A 9,653-nucleotide genomic window follows, 5' to 3' on the forward strand; every position below is an offset into this window, starting at 1 on the left:
ATCAACGAGGAATCCAAAATGGAGGAAGGGTTTACAACCATAGAAGAAGAGGGTAACATAGCTAACTTGGCTGTAGAAGTAGAGGACCGACTCTATACCAAGAAGGATATTGAGTTAATGATCAATCACCCTACATTCTTACAAGACATGGAGCTCTTAATTACACAGAGATGCACATAGGCTACTATTGGGGAATCCCACTACTAGACTAGTCCATGAACCCAAGATACCTAGAAGAGCCAATACAGGTAGGGGACGAGGTTTAGGAAGGGGGGGAACAATTCCCCAGAGACCTAGAAATGATCCAACCATGGACCTTAATGTGGCCACAAGGGCAGACTTGTTAAATATGGCAGTAGAGATGGGCAGAGGGATGGTCAGGGAACTAGGCTCTACTCGAGAACTCCGACCTTCCCATATGAAACCCCATATCATTTCAAAACTTGTCCAAAAGTTCTATGGGGATGGGGATCCTATCCAATATGTAGAGATTTTTGAATCTACATGTGAAACCTGCGGATCGGTCAGTGACGTGACCATGATACATGCCTTCTCGTCGCTAACCTTAGAAGGAAAAGCTCATCAATGGTTCAGAACCCTTAAGCCTGAGGACAAGGTTAATTTTACAAGATTAAAGAATGTTTTTGTGCCCAGCTTTGCACGTAGTGGTGACAGATGGAGCCCTGTGTGGCACAACTACATAACATCAAACAAAAGTAAAAAAGAGTAATCCCCTTCGTTAGAGTATTCTAAAAGTGTCATTTTCATTCATGCATAGAAAGATACATATTGATTAATTTTTATAAAGAATGATTTTCAATAGAATTAAATTCTACGAAAGATACTTATTGATAATTTTTTAATTATGAAAGTGTTACTTTTTTCATTATCAATTTTTTTGCATAAAAGTATATATATTTTTTTATTACAAAAGAGTTACTTTTATCATATTGAATTTTATGCCCAAAAGTATGCATAAAAGAATTTTTTTATTATAAAAGTGTTACTTTTATCATTATTGATTTTTATGCATAAAAGAATATTTTTTATTATTATAAAAGTGTTACTTTTATCATTATTGATTTCTATGCATAAAAGAATATTTTCTTTATTATAAAAGTGTTACTTTTATCATTATTGATTTCTATGCATAAAAGTATGCATAAAAGAATATTTTTTTATTATAAAAATGTTACTTTTATCATTATTAATTTCTACAGATAAAAGTATGCATAAAAGATATTTTTTAAAATTAAAAGTGTGGTTTTCATCATAAATGATTTTATGCATAAAAGATATATTTTTTATATTAAAAGTGTGATTTTCATCATAAATGATTTTTATGCATAACCATATGCATAAAAGATATATTTTTTATATTAAAAGTATGATTTTCATCGTAAATGATTTTTATGCATAAACATATGCATAAAAGATATTTTTTTATATTAAAAGTGTGATTTTCGTCATAAATGATTTTTATGCATAAATGGATGCATAAAAGAAATTCTTTTATATTAAAAGAGTGATTTTCATCATAAATGATTTGTATGCATAAAAGATATTTTTATATTAAAAGTGTGATTCTCATCATAAATGATTTTTATGCATAAATGGATGCATAAAAGAAATTCTTTTATATTAAAAGATGATTTTCATCATAAATGATTTGTATGCATAAAAGATATTTTTATATTAAAAGTGTGATTTTCATCATAAATGATTTTAATGCATAAATGGATGCATAAAAGAAATTCTTTCATATTAAAAGAGTGATTTTCATCATAAATGATTTTTATGATGATAAAAGTGTGACTTTCATCAGAATTAGATTTTATGAATAAACAGATGCATATAGAATTTTTATATTTAAATAAGGGTTCTCTTAATCCTCTGTTTAATTTTCATAAAAATTAGAAAAATGAATAAGTAGATAATCTGTGAGAAGAAATGCTACCGTTTCATATTCACTAAGATGGTAATGAGAAAATTCAATTAAACTATCAAAGTCTGAGATTGAGATAAATGATTATTTTATTCCTCATAAGAAATTCATGTTTTAGAAATCTGTAAGCAAATATTCGTCGAACGAAATTTAGAAAAAGAGAAATTGAAATAGTACCTTTCGAGAAAGATAGTTTAGGAAGAACCTTTCCAGACCCAAACTCCGATTCAGACTATTGACCAAGACCTAATTCCTTCATCAATTTCTATCAATGATGATGTGCCCAGTTCAAGAAAAATGTACTCAAATCTCCCACCGAATCTGAAACTAAGTTAAGACTTTTGATTTTGATCTGAGGATCAAGTTAATAGAATTCGAGGAATTCTGTTTAGAATTCAGACCTGGATCTAGAAGTATTGAGATATAGATTTAAGATTATTCATGGTTTTCAAACAAAATCAAAACTGAAAACTTGCATAGAAACCTTGTTTTCTTAAAGGACTGTCTTACGCCAGCATGCTGGAGGGAGCATTTGGCATATATGCTGGAGGGAGCATTTGGCATATATGCTTATCTAAAGGAAGTTCGGTTGCAAAATAGGTGGGGAGTGTTCGAGGGACAGCTCACGCGGCAAAAACCTGCCCAGGTCTTGACCAGCCCGGGTATGGTGAAAAATGGTGTGCTTCCGGTACGATGGGCGAGAACCGACGAAGCGGTCTGTGTGAGTGAAGTACCAGGACACCTAAGGAGGATCCTGGAGGAGTCTGACCAGGCGATGCACGGGCTCGTGGTGCTTAGGACACCCCGCCAGTGGGAAGACTCTTTTCACTCACCATGAGATAGATCTTATCCAGTTCAATCTAGATGGTAATGTAACCGACTGTCAGTTCAAAGTCTTACCTCTGGGAGTTTTTGACGGGATCCTTGGAATGGATTGGCTCCACAAAAATCAAGCTAACATACACTGTCATAATGGAACCATTTCCTTCCTTGACCTTCACGGGAACAAAGTTCAAGGAACTGGAGTTTTCGGATCCCCAGACCTTCAGTTAGTAAAAGCTTCTAAGTTGCTGAAAGGACTTAGAAAGAAGCAGCAAATTTATGTTGTCAAAATGAACCCAGTAGACTCAAAGCTTAAGGCTAAAGAACCAGAATGGTTAAATGAATTTGATGATCTATTTCCAGCAAAGCTAGTGGGATCCGAGATTCTAAGGAAGCACCAACTCTTTGCAAAAAAGAGCAAATGCACTTTCTCTGCCGACCATGTTGAATACTTGGGCTTTTTGGTATCCAAAGATGGAATTTCTCTAGATTTTGCGAAAGTCCAAGCAGTCATCATAGATTGGCCTGAACCAAAGATAGTGAAAGAAGTCAGAGGATTCTTGGGATTGACTGGTTGTTGGTATAGGATTTTTATACCAAAGTATGCTCTCATATCTTCCCCCCTGACTAACCTTCTCAAAAAGAATACCCCATTTCAGTGGTCTGCCAGGTGCCAGAGTGCTTTTGATAAGCTAAAGACCGCCTTGGTAACCAGTCCCATTCTGAAGCTGCCAGATTTCTCTCTACCCTTTGAGGTAGTAACTGATGCAAGTGGTTTTGCCCTGGGAGGTGCACTCATGCAAGAAGGTCATGCAGTGGCCTATGAATCCCGAAAGCTCAGAACGCAAGAGAGGAATTATGCTATCCACGACCTGGAATTACTTTCAGTAGTCTATGCCTTAAGGTTGTGGAGACATTACCTATTGGGAAAAAGATTCACTTTGATGTGACAGCAAATCATCAGAGCTTAAAGTGGATCTTTACTCAGAAGGACCTCAACATGCGCCAAAGAAGGTGGATGCAGACCTTACAGGAATTTGATTTTGAAATCAAGTACTTCCCAGGCAAAGAAAATGTGGTAGCAGATGCCCTCAGCAGAAAAGCCTCCTTGCTTGCAATTACTGTAATATCAAATCCCTTGATTATTGAAGCAAGTGAGAAGATCATGCACGATAGATTCTTTAGCCCTATTGCTACCCTACTTATGCAGGAAAGCAAAACTCCACAGGAGTTGAATAGAGTTCAAGGGTACAGCCTGGATGATGGCTTTATGTATTATAATCGCAGGCTATGCATTCCCATGATGAGGGAACCAAGGGTCAAATTTTGAATGAAGCCCATGATAGCCTTATAGCAGGACATCCAGGTTTCATCAAAACCTACATGTCTGTAAAGAAAAGCTTCTTTTGGCCTGGTCTGAAAAAGGATGTACTGAATCATGTACGTCAATGTCTGACATGCCAGAAAGTCAAAGCTGAAAGAGTAAAAATGCCTGGGAAGTTACATCCATTGGACATCCCCCAGATGAAGTGGGAATGTATCAGTATGGACTTTATTACTGGATTACCTTCAGTGCAATCACTTTACAACTCCATTTTTGTGGTAGTTTGACAGACTAACCAAAGTTGCCCATCTGATCCCAGTAAAAGAAACCTACATTGCAGTAGATGTGGCCAGAGTGTTCCTCAAAGAAATCTTCAGATTGCATGGCCTACCTAGGAGAATAGTAAGTGATCGAGATCCCAAGTTTACTTCAAGGTTTTGGACTGCATTTTTCGAAGCAGTGGGAACTTTCTTGGATCTCAGCACAGCTTATCACCCTGAGATCGATGGTCAAATTGAAAGGGTAAACCAAGTAATCGAGATATACTTCGATCATGCTGTGGCGGCAGGGAACCCAAGAAGTGGCTAAGCTATCTGCACCTAGTCGAGTTCGCCTACAATGCTTCTTATCACCAAAGTATCGGGATGAGCCCTTTTAAGGCTCTGTATGGACAAGATTGCTTAACTCCATTAACTTGGTCCGACCCATTGATTAGGGTCGAGATGTCCAGACAGATGCTTGACGACATGGAGCAGCAGATGCAGTCAATTCGTAAAGATATTAAAGCTGCCTAGGATCGACAGAAGTTGTATGCAAATAAGAAGAGGAGAGACAGAAAGTTTGAAGAAGCAGATATGGCCTTCATTAGAGTACGGCCCAAAAGAAGTTCTCTATCTCTTGGGAAGTACAAGAAGTTATCCCCCAGATATTGTGGGCCATATCTGATTACAAAGAAAGTAGGTGACTTAGCCTATGAGCTTCTTCTGCTTCCTCATCTCAAAGTTCATAATGTATTTCATGTAAGCCTTCTAAAGAAATATGTGCCAAGCCTAAATCATGTACTTGATGATGATGAAATCATAACCTCTTCAACCCAAGGGAAGATGGAACTCCAACCTGAAGAAATTCTTGATGTTTGAGAGAAGATTCCTAGGAACAGAATTCTCAAAGAATTATTGGTAAAATGGAAGTTCTATCCTTTTGAAGATGCCACCTGGGAGAATGAAGCCGATTTGTTTTGCGGGGTTACCCCCAGTTTGCGAGATGAGGGCATCTCGTATTTTTCAAGTGGGAGAGAATGTAAGATTCCTCCCCAGCCTCTTAAGATGTCCAACATCTTCCCCTGTAATCAAATCCCTCTTCAGAAATATAAAAGATCTTGTTTCTACCAGTTTTGGCCCAGAGAGAGAAAATATTCTAGAGAGAGAATATTCAGATTTTAAATATTTTTGGATAGAAAAATATCTCATCTTATTAAAATAAGTTCCCTTGAAACAGAAGTTCAAAAAGATTTTCAGAAGGTGCGTTAGAAATTAAGTATAATCTGTTGAAGAGGCACTATCCTGGGGATCAAGATTTTTTTCGAAATTTTAAATTATGGTTCCTATGGACCAATAAGATTCATCCAAATGTAGGGAGGAGATAAATGAAGAAATAAAAGGAAAATCCCCCTAAAATGAGTAAATACTCACATAAGATGAAGAGTTGACTAAGGACAAGGTTAATAGTTAAAAAAGAGATATATTTAGAAGTAATGATGCATTTTTGACACCTCAGTATGGGGGAATTCCCCTCATGAAGGAGGCGCCTATTTCACATGTGTGGGAGAGTTTTAAACTCCCAAATAATGAGATATTTTTATCTCTCCTCTCTCCTGTTTCAACTAGATCCAAAAAGTGGACTAAACTGACCCAAAAATGGTCAAAAATTGACCAAACTGATGTGGAAAATTCTAGAATCAGTTGGCCTGGTTAGAAGCTCACTTTTTCCTATAAATAGAAGCCTCCCCCTTTGTTGAAACTCAATAGTGTTTTGCACTGTTACCCTACCTCTCCCAAGTGCCAAAAACTGTGAATTTTACTCATGATTCATTAGTTTTTGACCTTCCCTCTTCTAAAAGATTGGTGGCCACTCTTGTTTCAAACAAGAGTAGAACCCTCAGACCGTCAAGCCAAAGGAAAGCTCTCAAATTATCCATGTAAGTTGGAGATTCTTCTCTTTTCTACTTCTTTTATGGTTTTTTTTAATGATTTTTGTCTTCTCTAAAATGAAATGATGTTATGCCTCATTGAAAAAAGGCATTCCCCTCTCTTCTTTAGTAAATCCAACCATTCTTTATCCTAGATGATTGATTATTGGATAAAATCAAATTTTTCATAATGTTCTCTTAAATAAGTAGAAAATGTTTACACTAGAATGATTTAAATACTCTTGGTGAACTTCTAATTAATTTTAGTGAGTTAAAAATTGAAAAATGGTTAGCCATACAAAGGAGGTAATGGTAAAATTTTCTAAAATTTTGTGAATATTTTTTAATTATAAAAGTGTTACTTTTATCATTATTGATTTTTATGCATAAAAGTATGCATAAAAGAATTTTTTTTAATTATAAAAGTGTTACTTTTATCATTATTGATTTCTATGCATAAAAGAATATTTTCTTTATTATAAAAGTGTTACTTTTATCATTATTGATTTCTATGCATAAAAGTATGCATAAAAGAATATTTTTTTAATTATAAAAGTGTTACTTTTATCATTATTGATTTCTATGCATAAAAGTATGCATAAAAGATATTTTTTTAATTAAAAGTGTGGTTTTCATCATAAATGATTTTATGCATAAAATATATTTTTTATATATTAAAAGTGTGATTTTCATCATAAACGATTTTTATGCATAAACATATGCATAAAAGATATTTTTTAAATATTAAAAGTGTGATTTTCATCATAAATGATTTTTATGCATAAATGGATGCATAGAAGAAATTCTTTTATATTAAAATAGTGATTTTCATCATAAATGATTTGTATGCATAAACATATGCATAAAAGATATTTTTATATTAAAAGTGTGATTTTCATCATAAATGATTTTTATGCATAAATGGATGCATAAAAGAAATTCTTTTATATTAAAAGAGTGATTTTCATCATAAATGATTTTTATGATGATAAAAGTGTGACTTTCATCAGAATTAGATTTTATGCATAAATAGATGCATATAGAATTTTTATATTTAAATAAGGGTTCTCTTAATCCTCTGTTTAATTTTTGCAAAAATTAGAAAAACGAATAAGTAGATAATCTGTGAGAAGAAATGCTACCGTTTCATATTCACTAAGATGGTAATGAGAAAATTCAATTAAACTATCAAAGTTTGAGATTGGGATAAATGATTATTTTATTCCTCTCATAAGAAATTCATGTTTTAGAAATCTGTAAGCAAATATTCGTCGAATGAAATTTAGAAAAAGAGAAATTGAAATAGTACCTTTCGAGAAAGATAGTTTAGGAAGAACCTTTCCAGACCCAAACTCTGATTCATACTATTGACCACCAAGACCTAATTCCTTCATCAATTTCTATCAATGATGACGTGCCCAGTTTAGGAAAAATGTACTCAAATCCCCCACCGAATCTGAAACTAAGTTAAGACTTTTGATTTTGATCTGAGGATCAAGTTAACAGAATTCGAGGAATTCTGTTTGGAATTCAGACCTGGATCTAGAAGTATTGAGATACAGATTTAAGATTATTCATGGTTTTCAAACAAAATCAAAACTGAAAACTTGCATAGAAACCCTGTTTTTTTAAAGGAATGTCTTACGCCAGAATGCTGGAGGGAGCATTTGGCATATATGTTTATCTAAGGGAAGTTCGGTTGCAACAGCTAGTGGGGAGTGTTCGAGGGACAGCTCACGTGGCAAAAACCTGCCCAGGTCTTGACCAGCCTGGGTATGGTGAAAAATGGTGTGCTTCTGGTACGATGGGTGAGGGCTGACGAAGCGGTCCCTGAGTGAAGTACCAGGACACCTAAGGAGGATCCTGGAGGGTTCCGACCAGGCGATGCACGGGCTCGCAGTGCTTAGGACACCCATTCATATGTCGAGGAAGATATATATATGTATGTTGACGAAATGATTATTGTAATTTATTACTGGATCTCGTTGCTGATCAGTTGGTCCCAACGGAGAGTCCAGAGTGGTACTATTTTTGTGAAACAAGGGGTTGAATGGAAATTTTGAGTTATGAAATCTGTGATCATATCTGTTTTGTCAATGGATTATTTTTTATTTCAAAGTTTTAAAGAGGAGTGTGTGCGTATCTGTTTTCTAAAGCTAAAGTTAAGAAAGGCATTTCAATTATGGGTGGGTGAGTACTTGTTTGGTTCTACCGATTCCAGTGGTAGGGTGGTGGCTAACCCATGGGCCGGATGGGGTTAGGCTGGAATCAGTAGAGTTTTAATAATCAAACTGAAAAATCTTAGGATTATGCTAGGATTCGAGTAGCTAGTTAATTCCCTGATAAATTTCTCAATTGAGTGGATCAACGGCTGTGCCTAATCTTGATTAGAAAAAAAGCGTTGAATTTAATCAGATGATCAAATTATATCAGCGATAATTTCCTTCTATCTGGTTTATTCAGGTGAAGGATAGTTTAGAATTGATCTTGTTAGAAAAATTCGTTAAGAAAATTCAATAAGGTGGAATCGTCCCCGCTTTCCGGGCATGGAAAATTTTCCCGGTTTCGGTTTTCGGAGGAGTGACCACCAGCCTAGTCTCGTGCCCGGACACTCGTGGGTGAGGCCCCGAGTGAGAAACCCTACCCCGCTCATGAGGGGGCTACTTACGCTGTCAGTACTATTGGGAGTCCGGTGCGCGGAGGGGGTAGAGGGATCTCACAATTTCGATCTCGATAGATTTTGTGAATTTTCTTTTTACAATCCGTGTGAATATAAAATGATAGAAATTTTCCTATTAGAGTATTTAATTATTGATTTATCAATTAATCATAGAATTTAAGAGAATTCTAATTTTGATATAAAAATTCTTTATGCATCTATTTATGCATAAAAATTAATTTTTATAAGAATAACGCTTTTATAATAAAAAAATTCCTTTATGCATCTTTGTATGCATAAAAATCAAATTTAATAAGAATAACACTTTTGTAATAACTTTTTTTTTTCCTTTTTGCATCTTTCTATGCATAGAAATCAATTTTAATAAGAATAACACTTTATAATGAAAAAAATCCTTTATGCATCTTTCTATGCATAGAAATCAAATTTAATAATTAATATCAGTGATATCCATGCATATTCATAGGTGAATATGTACATGGAGTAATTAGAATATTTCTTTTAGATGCAAAAATGGTTCTTTTAGATGCAAAAATGGTGGGAATTACTCTTTTGGAATAATATAAAAACAAACTTTCTTTTTCACAATTCTGGAAATTTTTTCCATAACCTCCTTTGTATGGTTGACCATTTCTCATTTTTATCTTTCTTCCTTAACTTAATTAACCCAATTTAGAATTATAGAACTCTAATC

This window comes from Cibotium barometz, chromosome 29 (assembly GCF_041138505.1).
Source record: "Cibotium barometz isolate CiBa-2024 chromosome 29, ASM4113850v1, whole genome shotgun sequence".
Classification (NCBI taxonomy): domain Eukaryota; kingdom Viridiplantae; phylum Streptophyta; class Polypodiopsida; order Cyatheales; family Cibotiaceae; genus Cibotium; species Cibotium barometz.